Source organism: Pongo pygmaeus, chromosome 14 (assembly GCF_028885625.2).
Source record: "Pongo pygmaeus isolate AG05252 chromosome 14, NHGRI_mPonPyg2-v2.0_pri, whole genome shotgun sequence".
NCBI classification, from domain to species: Eukaryota; Metazoa; Chordata; class Mammalia; order Primates; family Hominidae; genus Pongo; species Pongo pygmaeus.
Genome location: NC_072387.2, coordinates 52624233 through 52644610, shown reverse-complemented (window position 1 = coordinate 52644610; position 20378 = coordinate 52624233). Strand labels below are relative to the sequence as shown.

Here is a 20378-nt window from a genome sequence, read left to right as displayed (position 1 = left end):
TTTTTCACTGTCTTCTAATGAGTTGTAAGTCACAAACAACAAAAATAGCCTCTTGAGAAGCCCAAATATTGAACGCAGTGGTCTACTAATGCGTTTCTGCAGAGAGAGGAAGAAGGCAAATGGCTGGAATACCAAGAGGGATGAGATCTACCTCTGCCAGTTCCACTACCCAACATGACAGAAAGTACATTTTCATCTCTACACAATAGCACAGACACGTAGGAGGGATTCCTAACTCTCACAGGAAAAGGAAACAGGTCGTGAAGGTGTTGAGTCTGAGACTCACACATACCCTGAAGATTGTAGTTGATTTCTCAGTGTATTCATTACCATTTATCTTTAAAAGACAAGCACGACCATTTGTGAAATCTTCTCACAAAATCATCTCTAGAAAGTTGAGCCTGTAATAACAAAATTATTTCTATGCCTTGGTAGAGGGCCCACGAAAATAATATTTTTGATTTAGTTACAGGAATTCTCTTCAGCAAACAATACTGTTAAAGTGTTTTCTCTGGGCTCTGTCCACCTAATAGTTACCGTTTCTAAGTGGGGAAAATGGATTTTGTTCTGTTACAGTTACTATGATTTATACTTTTTTGTCCGGTTATCAAATTATTGTTAACCTTTATCTATCTTCACTCTTTTTAACCTTAAATAGTTCGACTGTTCAAAAGTTATCTAAATTACTTTTAAAAAGAGTCTAAATAATCTACTCCCAAATCCAAATCTAGAAGAAAGAAAATGATGCTTAAGAGACTACTTCCTTGTGTCTCTGACAGTCTCCAAATCACTTACTTTCCATTTAGTTTCTTTGCAGTTTCATTGTGAAGTGACTGAAAATTCATTTCTATTCTGGAAATTTGGGGATCTGAGATCTAGCAATGTACTCATTTTAAGAAATTACCTTGCAGGAAAAATGTTGAGACATTCCCTGGAGTGTTCCTAAACCAGCTTTGCTAAGGTGTGGGGTTTGGACTCCACATTTAGTAAGGGCCTGCTGTGTGCTCACCACCATGGCTGGCAGCTTCTGCTGTCATCTCATGTCACCCTTTGAAAAGTCTAGAAGGAGAGCAGGTATTGTCAGGCCCATTGTGAAGAAATTAAAAGCAAGACTCAAAGAAGCTGTAATGAGCCTAGGATCATAAGACCAGTAAGCGCGGGTGAGGTCAAGGCTTGGCCTGGATCTCTTACCTCCACTCCTTATTGCTTGTCACATTGTGTACCAATGTCTGGGTATTTTCCCAGCCTGCCATTGATCTTAGAAGGAAAATTCTGCACTGCTGCTGCTCCAAGAGATACAGAGGATGCATTGATCCAACTCAATGTGTTATGTGGTTGATTTCTAAGGTGAAGTGAAATCAGTTCCAAAAAGGTTTGAAGGATTATTTCAAACCATTTGAAGAGATAAGCACTGTCCATCCAGGGTTAAGACCCTATGTGTACCTTCCCTGGAATTCCATATTTATCAGAGACACTATTTCTGTCTCAGAAAAGTCCCCCTAATTTCCAAAGTGGCTTACAAAGAATAGGTTCTAGATCATCTTGAAAAAATTGGTTAGGTGATTGCGTATAAGAAAGAGGACAATTTTATATCACAAAAAGGAAAATGCACCAACGTTTATATGTTTGAATTCAACTGTATGTTGTGCACAGTTCTGTGTGTGTTGGGGTTGGAAGAATATGTGTCATGGAAACTGAACGATGCTGGGAAATACATCCTAATTACTCAGGACCATATGTTTTTTATAAACAAGTAAACAAGAGTCATGGATTCAACTATAATGGATAAAAATCACTCAAGTTAAAAACAATACAAGGAAGTAAAGTAGAATAGCACAGTACAGTAGTTAAGCATGAAGTAGTTAAGCTTGAAGCCAGTTGCCTGAGTTTATAACCCAGTCTGCTAATTACTAGTTGTGTGACATTTGATAGGTCAGTCACTTAAAAACAAAATAAAACAAAACAAAACAAACAAACCCTTTGTTCAATATTCCCCTCTATAAAATGGACACAATAATAATAAGTATGCATAAGGATGTTGCGAAGGTTAGATGAGAAAGTGCAAATGAAATGTCTGATACTTCATAGAAGTGTGTTATAAAAGAGAAAAATATATATACCATTTCTGAGCTCCTTCTAATAGAATAATATATTTCTCAGGTGCAAGAAGTTGGGAAAGAGTTAATCACAACAGAATTGTCACCATGCTAAGAGAGAGAGCAAGTGATTTTACTACTAGAAGCCAGTATGAAACCGATAACGCAGTATGGGGAAGAGAACATCTAACCAATGCATAATAATTAGGATATTGTTGAGATCCGAGCCCTCCAAGCTTCTACATGCCTTTAACAATTAGTAGGTCAATGACCTTGCTCAGTGGATCTCCACTCATCATATGGGAGGCACCAGCAAAATGAAGAAAAACCTGCAGACGCCCTTGTAGGAAATGCAATTAAAGTGGAAAGGCCTAAAATAACGTTTCCGTTGTGCCCTTCACTTACATTGGAGAGTCAGGGCCAGACTGGGAGGCTGGCAGGGAAACAGCTTGGCACTGCAGGCCACCTGGAGTCCATTTGCCAACAGGACTTGTGGCTAACATCCTTTGATAACAAATTTCCCAGAGTCACAGGGCTCTTTTAGATCAGCATGATTCCGGGTCACAAGATGGATGGGAAGCCACAGAGCCCCGGGTCCTTTCCGTGAAGTTAAAGATTACACCGTCCATAATGAAACATCTTTGTATCTCCTCATGGCCACAATTACTTAGTCACTGATTATACAATAAACTCTTCAGAAATAATTCACAAAGATGAGAAATCAAACCCCACCCTTCTATGTTCTGAGGCATGAACCAGCTCCACCTCTTGAGAGAGGGAGGTAAAGCCTATTGCACATCTTCAGCCCATGGTATTTTCTGGCAAATATGGAAGACCCTCAATATTGGAAGGTGGTCTGCAGTTCCACAGGGAGACAGTACAATGGGTGCCTGCCCGGGAATGGCAGTGCCTGGCTTCAGATACGATTTCAACCGATCAGCTCTATAGCACTGGGCAAATTACTTAATTTCCTATGTATCTCAGTTTCCTTATTCACCAAATGGCAGTAATAATTGCACCTACTTCATAAGGTTGTTGGACCTGGCACACTGTAGTTGCTAAATAACCGTCAACTATAATGCCCGTTCTCCTGAGTCGTTCACCTTTTCAATAGCCTAGCAAAAAGTTCTTTGAAAAAACGACAATTACCAAAAAAAGGCATATTTCATATAGATAAAATAACTCACATTGTCTCTTACACGTGATGGGGACCCTGCCAATGATTGTGGCCCTTACGTAATCTGGATAACCATTTGGGTTTTTATTGCTACGTGGTGCTTCTTCTGCAAATGGTATTGTCCTTTGTGAACCCCACTGCTTTTACCTTATCATTGGCAAATACTTTTGGGGTTTACTCGAAATGTATTCACTGGCATGGGGAGTATGGATGGCGTCCCTCCTTCATGGAATTTAGATTCTGGTTAGGCAAGGGGTAACAATAAAGCCTAAGAAGTGTTAGGATCCCAAACTCAGAGTTCAAGGGGCTCATGTGTGAGGAACTCTAGGGGGAGGAAGAAAAGAAGTAAAGTTTAAGCTCAAAACTGAAGGCGGCTGAGAGTTATGCTTGAGAAAGTGCCCCAGGTGGGTGGAAGACTGTGGTTCCAAGACCGAAAAGGAAAAGAAGCTTGGAGTTGAGAGAAGCCGAGGACTTCCACCCACCTGCAGCAATGTCAGGAAGTAAGAGGATGATGGTCAGGCTGACCTAGGCTTGGAGACCATGTCAAAGGGTCAGGCTTGATCCCAAAAGTATCAAGGAATCACGGAAGGGTTTCACATTGGGAGTGAAATGGTCTGACCTGAGGTGAGGCTGGATCATCTTGGCTGCTCTGTGAGGCAGGAGAGAATGTGGGAATCCTGGTGGGAGGCTGTGGCTGTCGAGTCGGCACAAGTGCACCATCTTTTAATGATTCTGGCCCAGACTTGGGTGGTTTGGAGGTAAAGAGGTAGATAGATTTGAGAAACATTTAAACATTTGGCTTAAAACTAAAGCTAGCCCTCTCTGCCCCACAAACCAGGATAAGTAGCAACATTAACCTATAGTCGGCCCTTCTGCTACCAACACCCAGGACATTTTTAGTTTGGAAAAAGAAGGGACCTGGTATCTAAAGTGCAGCTTGGGGGTTTTCTACTGAGGTCAATGATCTGCACTGCTCTGCCTGACCCATTGCCGCCTCAGACACTGAAGGCTGCTCAGCCTCCTCTCACCCTAATTACGCTTATCATGCAAAGCCCTAATACAGCCAGGAAGGACTCAACACCAGTCCCTCTAGCCAAACAATCAGCAAACTAAGATAACTTTAAAAAGTGTCAAGCCCAACTTTATGACTCCTTCATAGGCACCAAGGGCATTGTCTCAGCAGCCTCAGCCACCAGACAGGATGGCCCAGGGCTGCTTGTTCCTTGACCTGCTGGGACCAACTGTGACTCATCTATTTACTGCAGAGCAAAGGTAACTTGGGATGCACAAGTTGACAGCTGTCTCCCAGGCGACAATCAGTACTGGAAATAAAGGCACTGGGCTTTAACTGGAAAAGTTTCTACTGGCACAGACCCAGGCTGGATGAGGCAGGGACGTGAGAGATGGCATGCACGTATTTTAAAGAACTGGGGTCCTCACAGCTGATTGGCTATTTCAAGTCACTCTTGTTATTATCTCACTGAGCAGCTTGGAGGCTAGTGATGTCACTTATATGTGCTCTGTTATTTACAGTTTGGATATTTTAGGCCCATAACCATACTTCCTTTCTTGGCAGAAGGAAGATTAGGAGCAGCAATAATATTATAGTAATATGGGTATCATTTATTAATGGGATAGTCTATTCCGAAAGCAGTATGCCACTCAGGTTATACACATTGTCTGTAATCCTGGAGTCACAACCTAGGGTTCGCTTAGGAATCTCCCAGAAATCTTCAAAATACTGGTGCCTGGGTCTACTCTCCAAAGACTGATTGGGTAGGACCAGGGCATTTGCACGTTAAAGCTCCCCAGGGAATTCTAATGTGTAGCTAAGGTTGAGAAACAGCTTTCATCATCACAACAACCTGCAAGGTAGGGATTTTTAGCTTCATTGGATAGATAAAGAAAATAGGGCCCAGGGACAACAGACAACTCGTGCAAGTACAAGATCAGGGACTTCAACCTTGGGTCTGTCTGGCCACCAATCCCTGCTTCCAATTTGCTTCACATGTGTTTCATGAATCCTTAGGTAAAGAGTAAACAGACAGAGCACACAGATGAGGAAAAGGGAGCCCAGGGCAGCAGCACCCCACAGGAGCTTCGTGCACAGGAGGCTCCACCACCACCCTGTGCCAGCTGTGCAGCATGGGGGTCGCCTGCACGTGAGGGTTCCAAAAGGAGAGTAGCCCAAGTGAGCAAATAATGGGTCTTCATGGTTGCAGCAGCACCTGGCTTCTGTCCAGTCCTCAGAAGCTGGCACAGAGGAGAGATATTTGGTGGAAAGTTGAACGAGGCATGGCCCGGCTAGGGCAGTAGCCCCATGCACACTCAGTTACCTACAGTATCTGCAGAGAGATGAACTTGCTTCCCCAGTGTCTGCCTTCTCATCCTGCACTGTGTCAGCTCAGGGCTTGCACCAGGTTCTCTGGGCTGCCTCTAAATCGTACTTGAAGATGTTGGGGTTAACTCAAGAAAGTCATGTTGATTGATATATACTGTCAAATGGGAAGGAAGCATCCTCTGATTCTTGTTTCCCCAACCTAGAGCACCTTTAGCCATAACTGCCAGAAGTAAATATAATCAGGTGGGATTCTGAGACTGCACCTTCCTTCTCCTCTGCTAGGAACCCACCAGGGCAGAGCCTCAGCTCTCAGCCTCCTGGAATGAACCATGAACCCAAAGCAAAGAGCATAACTCCTTTGACGCCTCCAACTTCACAGACAAAGGTGAATCTCCTAAGGCATTTCTGGTATCGTTGCTACCAATGACTGAGAGAGCATCAAAGTCTGAGGGGTGGCAGAGGAGAGGGGAAGTTTCTGGAGTCAGGTAGGAGGTGTCCAGCCCTCTCTGTACTCCAGATCTAAACCCTACTCTAATACTCCCCACAAAGGCTTGGATTGGCCACTTTTGTTCATTTATTCACTCAACATTTATGAAGTTTATAGCACTAGGGATTCTTAGCAGAGTTAAACTGGATCCTGACCTTAAGTAGCTCACAGTTTAGCAGGAGAGAAGTCACCTAAAGGGCAAGTGTGATGTCAGAGGAAAGCATGGGTGTGATGGGAACACAAGAGGTAGGAGGGTGGGTGTCCTAGAGGGGCAATTCCTGACTTGGGACTTACGAATGCCTAGCAGGAGTCAGCCAAGGGGAGAGTGGGGGAAACAGTTTTCTAAGTGGAGGGGGCACCTTCAGCAAAGGAGCAAAGATTCTGTTCTTTGCCTCAATAAAGGGTGCTCCTTGTTGAAAGGTCACCTTGGCTTAGCTCCAGAAACTCTTCCTTCTCTGGACTTCAGGGACTTGGACTTCTTTCTCTGCATTCAGGCCAAAGGGCTGAGTCTGAGCAAGGCTAAATTCCTAACTCAGACTTTTTTTTCTTCAACAGAAACATGCAGTTCTGAAGTCCTGCCAGCCACACCAAAGAGCTTTTCGCAAGAAGGCACAGGCCAGGTAGAGGCAGCTGTGCAGTGCGAGGACTGTGATGTTTTGGACTAGAAAATAAGACACAAATGAGGCCAACAAAACACAGGCACTGTGTGAAGGTGTCTTCTCCCCACTTTATAAGCCTTATGTGTGATAATATTCAATGCCATAACAAGGCAAGCAAATAGGTCCTTGGAGGGAGGGATAGCTGGATTTTAATCCTGGCTCTACACTAAGGTCTTGGATTACTTACTGCAGGTCTCTGAGCTTCATAGTTTTATGTATAAAATAGGATGAAGACCATCCCCAAATACACTTCGATGGTGAGAATTAGGTGACATGACAGCAGAAGGGCATTTAGAGCTTGGCACAGAAGGGGTCTCAACAAATGGTAGCTGTGTTTCATTGTTCATTTGAGAACTGATGTTTGGATCCTTTTCTGCATCTTGAAACATCCCAAAATATTCTTCCTTAAGCCCTGCAATTGGATACTCATTGATACTTCTCTGTTCAATTTATACTGCGAGCGGAGGAGGGAGGCTTGAGCTTGGTTCCATGAACAAAGGTGAAGGGTGTAGGTCTCCCAGCTTCATTTCTGTCTCCTCCTCACCTGGAGAGCGATGGCCAATTCTCTTCCCAGGTCACTTGACTTCTCCATGACCATGACTTTCACCTTCTGCATTTTGGAACAATATACTCATGAATGCTAAGAAGTTTTTGTTTCTTTCTGCCTGTGCTGAGCCTGTCTACTGTAAAAGAAAAATCACAATGGTTGTCATAGTTATGCTCTTTGCTTCCTGAGTGGAATAGCAGCGGTTTTTATGTTACATTATACTATATTCTGGATCTCTCTTTGATGGTGGGTTATGGAGAAGGTTTGCCAATTCTTTCTCTTACAATTCTTTTTAAATAAATCCTCAGAATTAAGGCCATTTTATTATCTTCTTTTACTTTTAAATATATATATATAAAATGCTCACCAACTTTTAAAAAAACGTATTTAAACACCTGGAGTCTGCCATATAGTGGTATTGGGAAAGAAGCCAGAAGAAATTGAGGCCACGGGAATATTTTAAAAGGCAGGGCTTGAACACAAATTCCTTCTGCTCCATTTGCATTGTAACCATTTAAGGTGAGGCCTTCTCGGCTCCTACCAGGACTGTTGTAAGAACCTTGCACTCGCTCTCTGTCCTCTTTCCCCTGCAGTGTGTGCTGCTCAAGTATCTCAGTCATCACGTGATACGCCAGCTCAAAGTTCCCCAGTAGCTCCCCGCTGATAGCAGGATAAAACCCATTGTCCTCAACCAGACATTCAAAATCCTTTACTATCAGCTTCCTTCTGACTTTCCAGGCACTTGACCCTTGTCAAGTGGGTTTGCTCATTGTCTCAGTGTGCTGTGACAGTGCTTAAATACCTTTATTTTGTGCCCTAGAGTTATGGATCTCTCTGTTTTCCCCCTTCAGAAACCATTTTCCTCTTCCTTGTCTGTCCAAATCTCACCCATGTCCTTTGTGTACTGTGACTGGAAGCTCAGTCTCCACATAGATGGAGACTGCAAAGGGCTACCTGTCTTGATGAGTAGCCATTTTGTGCTCCATTTCCCTTTGCCCACAAATGCATGGATATTCCTGGGCCACATGGTGCCCTGTTCCCCACTTTTTCTTTGACTTTCACTGGCAGCTCTACTATCTTTCCCCTGCTCTGCTCCGGTGACTTCTTAGTCCCCTTTCTTTACAAATCCAGAAGGGACTTGATAGCACAGAGGTATTGTTTCTCTGCTATAATCTATGTCCAAGCGCATTTGCATATAGTTTTACAGTTTTGTCTCCCACATTGTGCACCTGTCCTCCAGGAAAACTTCCCTGGGCAGGCAAGGAGAGGGGAAGTACTGATGTTTCCTGCCTGTCTGCTCTGTGCCTCTCCTGGACACATTTGGGCACACGTAAATTGATCTACAAGCCTGTCAGGAGGTGTTTTGATCCACATTTTCAGAAAAGAGAACTGAATCTCAGAGAGGGTTAATGACTTTCTCTGGGAGCGTTTGATACCAGATATGATGCCAAAGATGAAAAAAAAAATTGTTGTGGGATGGAGCTTGTTAGAACAGGCTTCACAGCTGTGGTGGGACCTGAGCCAGGCCTTGGTCTGTTGGGCAGGAGGAGAGAGCACCATGAGTGTGAGCAGCATCACAAAGATTTCGGACTCAATGTGACAATGTGATCCTTTACAGCTTCCAGAGATTGTACCTGATTTCCTTTAAGAATGCATATTAAAGTTAATTGCTTGGTTTTGAGCATGCAAACACTGAAATGTGCTGGAACGGTCAAAGTTCAGGGGTAAGTGAACTTTACTGCAGCATGTCAAGAACAGAATGAATGCTGACAAAGAAGCAGAGACTTTTTAATTTTAACTGCAGGTCAAAAGAGGACTCTTAACACAAGGTAGCTGAAACTGGGCAAACACACGATCCCAGATGGTTTTATACAGCATAAAAATGAATGAGCCAATGTGGATTCATCGATGGTAACAAATGCACCACTCTGTATGTGTGTGAGGGGGTATGTGGGAACTCTCTGTACTTTCTGCTCATTTTTGCTGTGAACCTAAAACTGCTCTAAAAAATAAAGTGTATTTTAAAAGAAAATTAAATTAAATGTTTAAAAATTTTAAATGAATGAGTCTAGTTACCAAAGCTACCAATTGTGGCCTGAGGGGAGGGGAGGACGCATCCTCCTCTTGGTGTTTTGGAGCATAGACTCCTTGCTCAGCTATGTGAGCTTCATCGTCTTTTATTTTTCCAGCTCACTGGGTAATGAAATGCTTACGAGCACTGAAGGCCTAAAAAAACAAGGCATGAAATATTAACAAAAGGAGGAAGAAGAAAATGAAGAGAAGGAACTGGAACACATTTTATAGCCCGTATATTGAAAAATAAAAAGCTGGCTGCAGGTAACAGGTTGCAGAAGCATAATGATGAGGCGTCCAGGAAGAGGAGTTTTACAGAACATTTTACATATAATGACCTTATGAAGTTACTTATCTCTCTAATTTTCTGTTATCTCTTCACTAAAACAGAGCTAAAAAATACCTGCTTCATATGGTTATGGAAAGGATTAAATGAGATAAAGTATGTAAAATGCTTAGACCAAGAGCCTATATTCATTTTTTAAAAATATTTATTGATTGCCAATTCTGGGCTAGATATCAAGGATTCAGTGACAAGCAAAACACATGATTCCTGATGGCCCACTGAGTTTTCAGTCTAAGGGGGAAACAGATGTCAAATAAAGAAACATAAAAATAATTATAAACTGTGGAGAGTTCAATAAAGAAAAAACTCAGAGTGATGTGAGGAAATAACAGGACCTCTGAGTAAATGATCAATAAACAGTAGTTAAAGAGACTTTTTTTTTTGTAACTATGACAGACTAGCTTCTATTAGACAAACACTTCACGAAGAACAACTGGGAAAAAGATGGATAATATATTTTAAAAACTACTTGAAGGATTATTAGAGCTATCAAGGCAGCAAGGGCATCAGTAGACAAAATTCCAGAGAGAAGATAAATACAAAGAAGTTAAGATCAAAATGCAATTCTACTTTGTCCTTGAAGCATTAGCCAGCTCATAAGTGGCTGAAGATAGTTTTCACAATCTCATGAACAAAATTGGAGGTCATGGCTCAATGAGGAGAGGCACTGAGAAACACCCTAGGCTTTCAGCTGGGATCCCTCAAGGACAGCAATCTAAGCATAAAGGCAAACTAGGTATAGACCAGCTCTCACAAAAAGTAAAAGCAGCTCAGCCCAGTTGGACTAAGGTGACTTGGTTCACTTAACTGCCTGGCATTAACCTCTAGGAAGAAAGATAACATCATCCAGAACTTCAAATAATCTCTATAATTTTTCAAAGAATAAAGCCCAGCATTCTTTTTAAAAATATTGTAGAATACAAGGAGATAAGCCAAGTGACCAAAAATCATTTGGAGACAATAGAAAGAGATCCACAGGGGATCTAGATACTATATCGATCCTGGAGTTATCAGACACAGACTTTAAATACTTTATTAAATATATGAATGAAAGTTGTTGATGAGATGGAGAATTTCAACAGAAAACTAAAATCCTACAAAAAAGAGTAAGAAGGAAATTCTAGAACTGAAACACAATAAATAAAATTTAAATTCAAGAAATTAATTAGGAGCAGACTGAACATAGCTGAAGAAAGAAATAATGAACTAGAATATAGGTCAGCAGAAAATATCTAGACTGAACCACAGAGAGGAAAAGAGAGTCAAACACGATAAAAAGACAGTAAGAGATATTTAGGACATCGTAATGTCAGAAAGAGGAAAAAAGCAAGAACAGGTAGAAGCAATATTTGAAGTCACAGTTATAAGAAACACTATGAATCCAATGATAGACAAATACAAATAAACTTCAGCAAGGTGCACAGTAATAAAATTGTTGAAAACCAAAGACAAAATGTTAATAGCTAGAGGAAAAAGGACACATTATCTTTAAGAACAGTAAGGCTGACAGCTGAATTCTTAACCAAAATTATGGATGTAAAAGACAATGGTAGGTCATCATAAAGTGTAAAATATCCCTGCCAAAGTAAGATAATAAAAATACTGAAGTTGAAATTTTACTAATTTCTATTTCATTTTTTAGTTTGTATATTTTTATTGTAAAATAAAAAAACACAAAGACAGAAACCACTCAAAACAAATGTATAGCTTAATAAATTATTTTAAGGCAGACACTCTTGTAACTGCCATAAAGAAACAGAACTTTTCCAGCCACTTGGAACTGTTCCTTGTGTGCTATCCTGATCACAGTGCACCACCTTCCCTAGAAGGACTTTTATTGTAATCTCTTTCTTGTGTTTATAGCTTTATTAACCACATATGCATCCCTAGACACTATAGTCTAGACTTGCCCATTAAAAAATGTTTGATATGTAAATCTCTTTTAATCCACTGCACCTCCTATAGTCCTTTCTTCTCCTCAGACTTTATCTGTTGAAAATCTAGGGCTGTTTGACCTATAGAATTTCCTGAAATCTGGATTCATTAATCTCATAATCATAGAATATAGCTCAACAAGTCCTCTCTTCTCTGTGTTTCCAGCAAAATTTTAGCTGGACCCACAGCAGTGAACACTGTATTTTCCGGAAGAATTTGTCACTAATGCCTGCTCTAAAGGAAATGCACAAGGGAGTTTTTCAGGCAGAAGAAAAGTGATGCTAAATGACAGCAAAAAATTGTAGCAACGAATGAGTAGTAAAGGAAAGATAAATACGTAAGTAAATCTAAATAAATATTGACTTTATAAGCCAATACTAATAATGTCCTTATAAAGGTTTTAAATTTTTAATATGTAGATTTAAAATACATGACAATGATAGCCTAAAAGGCAGAAAGAAGATAAAGTCAAAATGTTCAAATATGCTTCAATTGTACAGAAATTGATAAAAGTACAAATTTGTATTATACTTTAACCAACGCAGAATGCATGTTGAATCTCTAACATAACCTTTGAAAGAATGTAAAAAGATTATTTATAACTGCCAAGATGTGAAAAAATGGAGTAGCAAAACAAATTTGATTAACTCAAAAGAAAGTAAAGAAAAAAATGTAGAACAGATGAAACAAATTGGAAAAAATAACATAAAAAAACCCCAAGGGTTTCAGCAATTATATTAAATGTAAATAATTCTTAACATTTGTATTGTCAGACTGTATTAAAATGTAACAAGACCCAATAATGCAATGCTTACAAGAGAAGCATCTTGAATACAAGATACAGAAAAAGAGTGAAATAATGGACAGAGATACACCATACAAACCCTAACTAAAAGAAAGCTGCCATAGTTATACTAATATTAAACAAAGTAAATTGCAAGTCAAGAAGGACCCTCTGTAAAAGTGTCAGTCCACTAGGATGATAAATAGGCTTAAATTTGTGTGTTTTATCATGTAGCTTCAGAATGTATAAAAAAAGATAGAATTAAAGCAGAAATAGGAAAATTCACAATCACAATGGAAGCTTTTAAACATATTTCTCACTGAAACTGGTAGAATAAACAAACAATGATAAAAAAAAAAGTCAGACATGGTCCCCACCTATATTGAACTTACAATAGATTAAAGGATGAATGAATGTAAAATTGCACATTAGCTGTTTGCTCTGAAGTAAAGGAAGACAGTTTTATGACAATGAACATGGCTGGACTGAGGGAATCAAGAAAGGCCTTTCTGAGAGAGTGACACTTGATCTCAGCTCTGAAGGTTGAATAATGGCTAATTAGGTGAATGGAGGAAGAAGTGTGAACCAAAGAGCATTAGATATTGGGCATCATGTCATCCTCAAAGATGCTGTGGTTGGAAGGAAACATATGAGTTTGAAGAACTGGAAGGAGGTCCAAATGACTAAGGCACAGTGTATCACAGTGTATGAAGAGAAGTAGCTCAAAGTCAAGCTGAAGACGTGGGTCAGGCCAGAACATTCAGAATTTTGTCAGTCATGTACAGATCTTGGACTTTATCCAGAAAGCAATATTACTATTGGATTTATGTTTGAAAAAGATTATTCTAGCTGTGGCATAAGAATAAATTGTAGAAGGTGAGAGTTAACAGAGGAGGCTAGACAATCCAGCAGTTTTTACCAGTGATATAGTTTGGATATTTGTCCCCACCCAAATCTCATGTTGAATTGTAATCCCCAGTGCTGGAGGTGGGGACCTGGTGGGAGATCATGGGGGCAGATGGATCATGGGGGCAGATCCCCCATGTCTTGGTACTGTCTTTGTAGTAGTGAGTTTTTGTGAGATCTGGTCATTTAAAAGTGTGTCACCTCCCCCGTACCTCTCTCTTGCTCCTGTTCTCACCATTTGATGTGCCTGCTCCCCTTTTGCCTTCTGCCATGCTTGGATTGTTCCTGAGGCCTCCCCAGAAGCAGATGCTGCTATGTTTCCTGTAAAGCCTGCAGAACTGTGAGCTAATTAAACTTCTTTTCTTATGAATTACCCAGTCTCAGATACTTCTTTATAGCAGTGCAAGAATGGCCTAACACAACCAGTAACTAGAGATGAAGGATGATGGTGATGACAGTGGAGATGGAGAGGAGTCAGAGTCAAGAGATATTTAAGGGGTAAAATCAACAGGCATTGGTGAAGAATTCTACATGGTGGCTGAGAGCAAGGGAGTCATCAAGGATGTCTTTTTAGTTCTTTGGTTGTACAAGTGGGTTTAACAGTGATGCCATTCTCTAAGAAACACAGACCAGGTTTTGGAGGGGAAATAACAAATTCAGTTTTAGACATGTTGAGATTGAGGCTTTTCTTTTTTTTTTTTTTTGTAAGAGATTGTTCTATAGGACATCTCTCAAGGCACTTAATATATTTTCTCTTTGTGGTGTTTTCGCTTGGTTTTATTTGCTCGTTTTACTCCCTTCTGTCTGACATTTCAAAAATGCAATTGCAAGCCTTGACCGTGGATATTTATCATGTCACTGCATCAAAATATTGATGCTTGCCTAATTTGAACCTTCCCAGGGAGTAATGGAAACAAGAGAGAAGATGGAAAATGTGTCACTATCCCTAGGAGTGCTTGTGGGGTGCTGAACATTGACCCCAGTCAGAGTCTAAATGTGTCAGGGAATTTTCCTGGCTCTAGGTGTTAAAGGCCATTCAAGGAGGCAAGATTGTTTTCCTGCAAGATGCCACACAAGGATGTTCAAGTCACGTTTAGGAGAATTGGCTCTCAATGCACAGGGCCATTTCAATGAATTAGTAACGAGCTTTCCTTTCACTGAAAATTAATTCTGTCAAGGATATGAATCAGGTGTCATACGAAAAGAGAGGCCAATCAGCTCTTCCAAAGCAATTTCTTGTTAGAACACCAGGGTGGGTGATGCCATTTCTTTTGTTCCAGGCTGGTTGGGACCCTGTTGGCAGGTCATTTTGAAATTCTTTCCATAAGAAAGAACACGGTCGGCCGGGCACAGTGGCTCACGCCTGTAATCCCAGCACTTTGGGAGGCTGAGGTGGGTGTATCATGAGGTCAGGAGTTCGAGATCAGCCTGACCAACATGGTGAAGCCCCGTCTCTAATAAAAATACAAAAATTAGCCAGGCATGGTGGTGCATGCCTGTAATCCCAGCTACTTGGGAGTCTAGGGCAGGAGAATTGCTTGAATCCAGGAGGTGGAGGTTGCAGTGAGCTGAGATCGCACCACTGCACTCCAGCCTGAGCAAGAGAGCGAGACTCCATCTCAAAAAAAAAAAAAAAAGAAAAAAAAAGAAAGAACACAGTGAAGATGACAGCCTGAAGTGAAGTCTATTTATATCCAGAAAAAAAGGCATATATTCATGATTATTTCTCTATTTTTTGGAATATTGACCAATAACCTTATGAGGATGTATCAGGCTCTTTTTGTTCAATACATTTTTCCTTCTTCTGTCTCATGTCACGTAATTCTTTCAGAATTTAAGTTATAAGAAATTGCATTTCTATTCATTAAGGTCTGATAAGAAATGTGTTATGGTATCTGATTTGAATGAGGATTGTAAGATTGTTTATGTGGTTAAAATTATGTGTTCTTCCTTAAAAGAGCTTGAATTTTAAGGTTTTCCCCTAAGTAATTATTACTGAGTCTACCTAAAGTTTCACAGTTGCAGAACTGAAGAGAAGATCTGCTTCCTCACTTGGAATAGAGTCCTGAATTTTATAACTATACAAAGAATATAGTTGGAGACAAATGATTTACAACTATTTCATAAGCAGTGGTAGATGTTCAGGAACTTGTTATTTCTATGGTTTCCTATATTTCTAATGTGTTTGAGGATCATCCCTTAGAAGTCTATAAAGTATCAGGATATATATATCTAGCCTAGAACTGGGTGGAACAATGAACCATGACTGCTTGATATCAATGCTGCTTAACATAAAAGCACCATCAAATTTTGAAGCAGGGAGGAAATTAAGCTATCGTGTTTAAGCCACCGCTCTCTGGTGGGCCAGTGATTTAGGATCCTGACTTATTTTAATCCTACCACCTCCCATTATCTATAAGGAAGCAAAGGCACAGAGGGAAGTGTCCTGCCAAAAGTCACACAATTTGTATTTTAGAATTCACCTTCCTACAAGTTCTTCTTCAGAAAAGAAAACTGAGTGTGTGAGCTAATCTTTATCTAACAAACTGATTTCACATATTACAAAGATAAAGTCTTGGATGATAGCACCAGACAGAACTATCCTTCATGAAATCCCTCTTTGTGGGCTCTGGGAACTGGATGTGGGCTCTGCTAATTGGATGGCCATTTTTATTTCCTTTTTGTATTCTTGCAGACTCTGTCGTAAAGAGGAAGCCGTCAGGTTCTTGGATAATTGCTGAATGGAACTAAGGGAAATGAGAGGAGAGAAGCATCTCAGAGCATGTTTGGACTTGCTGCATGCCTTGGACCCTGCTACACACTGATAACAAGTATTGAGACCTTGAGCTGATAAACAAGGGTCTTTGACTTGAGAGTGTTTTGCCATCCTGTTTGCAAGCTTTGTGTTTGTTTCCTTTCCTCCAAGAGTACATTTTCTTACTCCCCATATGGCCCCAAACCACACATTGAGAAATATGGCCTAGAGTTTGTGATTAATGGAACCCTATCTCCACTCCAACCTCCACTCATTAACCAATGATCTCTACTGGTGCCTGTCACATTTACAAACATGCGAGAGGCCTTAATTTAAATCCGGAACTAAGCTAGTGATTTCAATTACAATATTCTGACTCATTCCAACATTATCATTGGGTAAAATAGCCTCAGTCTTCTAATCTGTAAAATGAATTCAATGTTGGCAACGCTGGTCTTAAAGTAAAATAACTTTAAGAAAATTGCTGAAGGCTATGGCATATGACTTAGTGTATTATTATTTTATAATGGAGAGTTTTACCTACCAAAGAAAGGAGTTAACAGCTTCCCATTGCATTGCTGGTAATTTATTATTAATGATTTCTAAAAACTCTAACATTGCAGGAAGCTTCAAGCATCATTACTGCATTACATTTGGCTTTTGTGTTAATGGACAGCTATTTTTCACTGTCATTTTCATGAGTAGCAAGAGAGCACAGATGAACAATTTTAACAAATAAAGGACAATAGAAGACATATTCCAGACTTTAGCACTTATTATTAATAGAATGATCAAATTCAGCCTTATCAGAATGGAGAACTTCCTGGTCACAGACAGTAATCTATATACCTCCTTCTCACCAGTGCCCTCACCTCATGAACCCACTCAGAGGCAAGGGTCAGGAAACACTGCACTTAGTACTTTTGTGCTTAAAAAATTAAAGAATCCAAATTATCACTTTTTGCTTTCTATGTAGTTGAGGAAAAAAGTAATGTTACAATCTCAGGCCATGGAGGAACTTCTATTCACTTCAACTGAACTTCTTTATGGATTAGAATGAGGAAGCCCTTTGATGTCACCAAAGAGGTCTTTTCCTTCTAGAAGGCTTTTAAAAAATCATGTTCCAGGGAGAGTTCTCTGTTTTTTAGACAATTCTTGGAAGTAAAGACCTCCTTCTCCCCCACAATCTGGAATAATCTAAGTCAAGCCCAGTTGCACATACTACAGAAGCAAAACTATCCTAACCCCCAATGTTAAAAAATGGAAGCAATTCTTTTCTATTGAAGTCACAAGTCCCCATTCTACATCTTCAGCTTGTATTCTCTCTCTATTCCTAATATACCATTCGTAGTAAAAATGCATGTGCCTAAGGATGGTTCTGTCTGAAGATGCTAACAGTCAGCAGAAACAAAGACATTGGGGGTCTCGTTTTATCTTCTTGTTGCAGGTAGTTAGACATAGACATGAGTGAGGCAAGACAGGGCTTTTCTCTGCCACCCACTAGGAATGTCAAGTGATGGTTCAACATTTATCATACTGCCTCTCTAAAAAATGTGACCAGAGCCAGGGAGAGACAGTCTCCAGCTGATCCACAGCTATTAACATTAAAGTGTTAATTGAATGCCAATGTCAGGGAGAAGCAACTTTAAGAGACAAAATGGTAGAATATGACCTTCTGGGGGCACTCCACTGGAAAAGGGAAGAAAGCCTCAGATGGGCATGCATACAACTTCCTAAACACCCTGTCTGTGCTCACTTCCCAAGGGTAAAGAGGGTACTACACATGTGTGCAGCTCACCTCAAGAGAAGAATCACGGGAAAGGGATGCAAGATGGCAGCCTCTGAAGTCCTAGGATGATGGTTAAATACCACACTTGTTCTTCACCCACAATCTGGAATAATCTAAGTCTTGTTCTTCAGATCACCCGCTTCACGTTCTTCCAAGTGTTCTTTCCTTTCTTTCTTTTTCTAAAGCCTTATTTTTTGTTTGTTTGTTGCTTTTTTGTGGGGTTTTTGTTGTTGTTGTTGTTGTTTTGACAAGAGTTTCGCTCTTTTGCCCAGGCCGGAGTGCAATGACTCAGTCTCAGCTCACTGCAACATCTGCCTCCCAGGTTCAAGTGATTCTCCTGCCTCAGCCTCCTGAGTAGCTGGGATTACAGAGGCCTGCCACCACTCCTGGCTAATTTTTGTATTTTTAGCAGAGATGGTGTTTCACCATGTTGGCCAGGCTGGTCTCGAACTCCTGACCTCGTGATCCACCCACCTCAGCCTCCCAAAGTGCTGAGATTACATGCGTGAGCCACCACACCCAGCCCTAAAGCCTTGTTAATAAACTTCCACTCCTGCTCTGAAACTTGCCTTGGTCTCTTTTTCTGCTTTATGCCCCTCAGTCAAATTCTTTCTTCTGAGGAGGCAAGAATTGAGGTTGTTGCAGACCCATATGGATTTGCCACCAGTAACTCATATACCTGCAGCCAGTAACAATCTCTTCTTCTCCATGCTGCCCTTTGGTTAACTGATGCTGTAAGAACAAATTAACAAGTTTGAATGGTGTATTTTCAAAAGGATGAAGAATGCCAAGATAACAGCTCTCTGCAAACATGTTACAATTAGCAGATGTAAAAGGTGGAGGAAGGAGATACTTAGCAAGATGTATACATTCATTCATTATTTACATAGCTTATTTATATAGCTTACAGCTAATGAATTGCGTATTTTGTTTTGATATCTTCTGACTTCATTGAGTTTTCCTTTATACAGTCCAAACATGTGCAAAAAATATTTTTTCATCCAATTACAGATGGTAGTGTATTTTTTTTCCCAATCAGCAGGGATCTTAATTGTGTAGTAACAGTCAGCAGGAACAAGGACATCAGGGGTCTTGTTTTTGTCTCCTCTTATTTTTCATGCCTGCCCTGTTGTTTGGCTTTAGGTTATCTGATGCCAAGAAACAGCTCTAGATGCATCATATTTTCCATCCATTAATCAATGCTAATCCAAAGAAGTGTTTCGTATACTGAGACATGGACAGGGAAGGTCTCAACAAGGAAGGTCTCTTGCCTTCAGTTACAAAACAAGTCATTGTTTATACTTGGAATCTGTTCTAGACTAATTAAAGGACAAAAGAGAATGCACTATCCATTAAACATCATGACAACTTGGCTATAAAAACTCACAATTTGTTCAGAGTCAGTAAATGGATATTGTGGTATCTGTTATATGTATTATGGTCTAGTGAAGTATTTCCAAAAGGGTGTTTCATGGAAGAGAAGTCCCTGCGGATGCTTGAGAGAAAGGATTCTAGGTTTCAGTAAGTTGAGGAGTGTTTTACACAAGATCTCCCTCTTTGAGACTCATAATGTATGTATATTAGAATTTTATAACTCTGACTGTTAAAAAACAAAACAAACGAAAATTATTATACTTGTGTAACTCAGCATTTAAAAATACATTTATTTGATCCTGGATTTTTTTGAGTAATACCTATTAACATCTGAAAGCAGCAAGTGAAACAAGTGATCTATAAATTATAGTTTGGAAATAGATAGGTATTTTTAATCAAAAGATGAAGTTTCCAGGCCCGGCACGTTGGCTCATGCCTGTAATCCCAGCACTTTGGGAGGCCGAGGCAGGCAGATCACCTGAGGTCGCGAGTTCAAGACCAGCCTGACCAACCAACATGGAGAAACCCCATCTCTACTAAAAATACAAAAATCAGCTGGGCGTGGTGGCACATGCCTGTAGTCCCAGCTACTAGGGAGGCTGAGGCAGGAGAATTGCTTGAACCCAGGAGGCGGGGGTTGCAGTGAGCCGAGATCGTACCATTGCACTCCAGCCTGGGCAACAAGAGCAAAACTTCATCTCAAAAAAAAAAAAAAAATGAAGTTTCCAATCTGAGGTCTGCTACTGATTAGTAGAGCAGCACAATCCACCATCATATCATACTATACTCCACTATGTATCAATAATTCTTTCTTTTAAATGAAAATAACAATACAAGCAAAAATTTGTTAAGTTCTTATGATGTGTCAGGCACTGTACTAAGTGCTTCATATGTCTTATAACTTATAATCTCCTAAACTTGTGTTTATTTTTAAATAAACTCAAGTAGTACAGGAATACATTTTCATTCTAAAAAGTTAAAAAAAAGTATAAATAAAATTCCTTTACATTTAGTGTGTAAGCATCTGGATCTTTTTCTGTGCATTTAAATAAAAATGCGTCTTTGCAAAAGAACATACGTTTCTCATTTTCTAAAACATAAACCATAAA

At 40.1% G+C, this 20378-nt stretch overlaps 2 long non-coding RNA genes across 3 annotated transcripts in view; one reads left to right on the top strand and one right to left on the bottom strand.

The window, feature by feature from the left end:
• The window catches only part of LOC129011741 (uncharacterized), a 42390-nt gene extending 39825 nt beyond the window's left edge, over positions 1–2565 (bottom strand). Inside the window, exon 1 of the long non-coding RNA XR_008493419.2 lies at positions 2502–2565. This is a non-coding gene — a long non-coding RNA (uncharacterized LOC129011741). The remainder of the gene's footprint in view (positions 1–2501) is intronic.
• The window catches only part of LOC129011740 (uncharacterized), a 52034-nt gene extending 33486 nt beyond the window's left edge, over positions 1–18548 (top strand). Inside the window, exons 4-5 of one of the 2 annotated variants that reach the window (XR_008493417.2) lie at positions 16047–16182; positions 18168–18548. This is a non-coding gene — a long non-coding RNA (uncharacterized LOC129011740). Of the gene's footprint in view, positions 1–16046; positions 16527–18167 lie in introns of those variants that run through there. The other variant, XR_008493416.2, reaches the window with a different exon arrangement.
• Positions 18549–20378: the final 1830 nt, after the last annotated feature.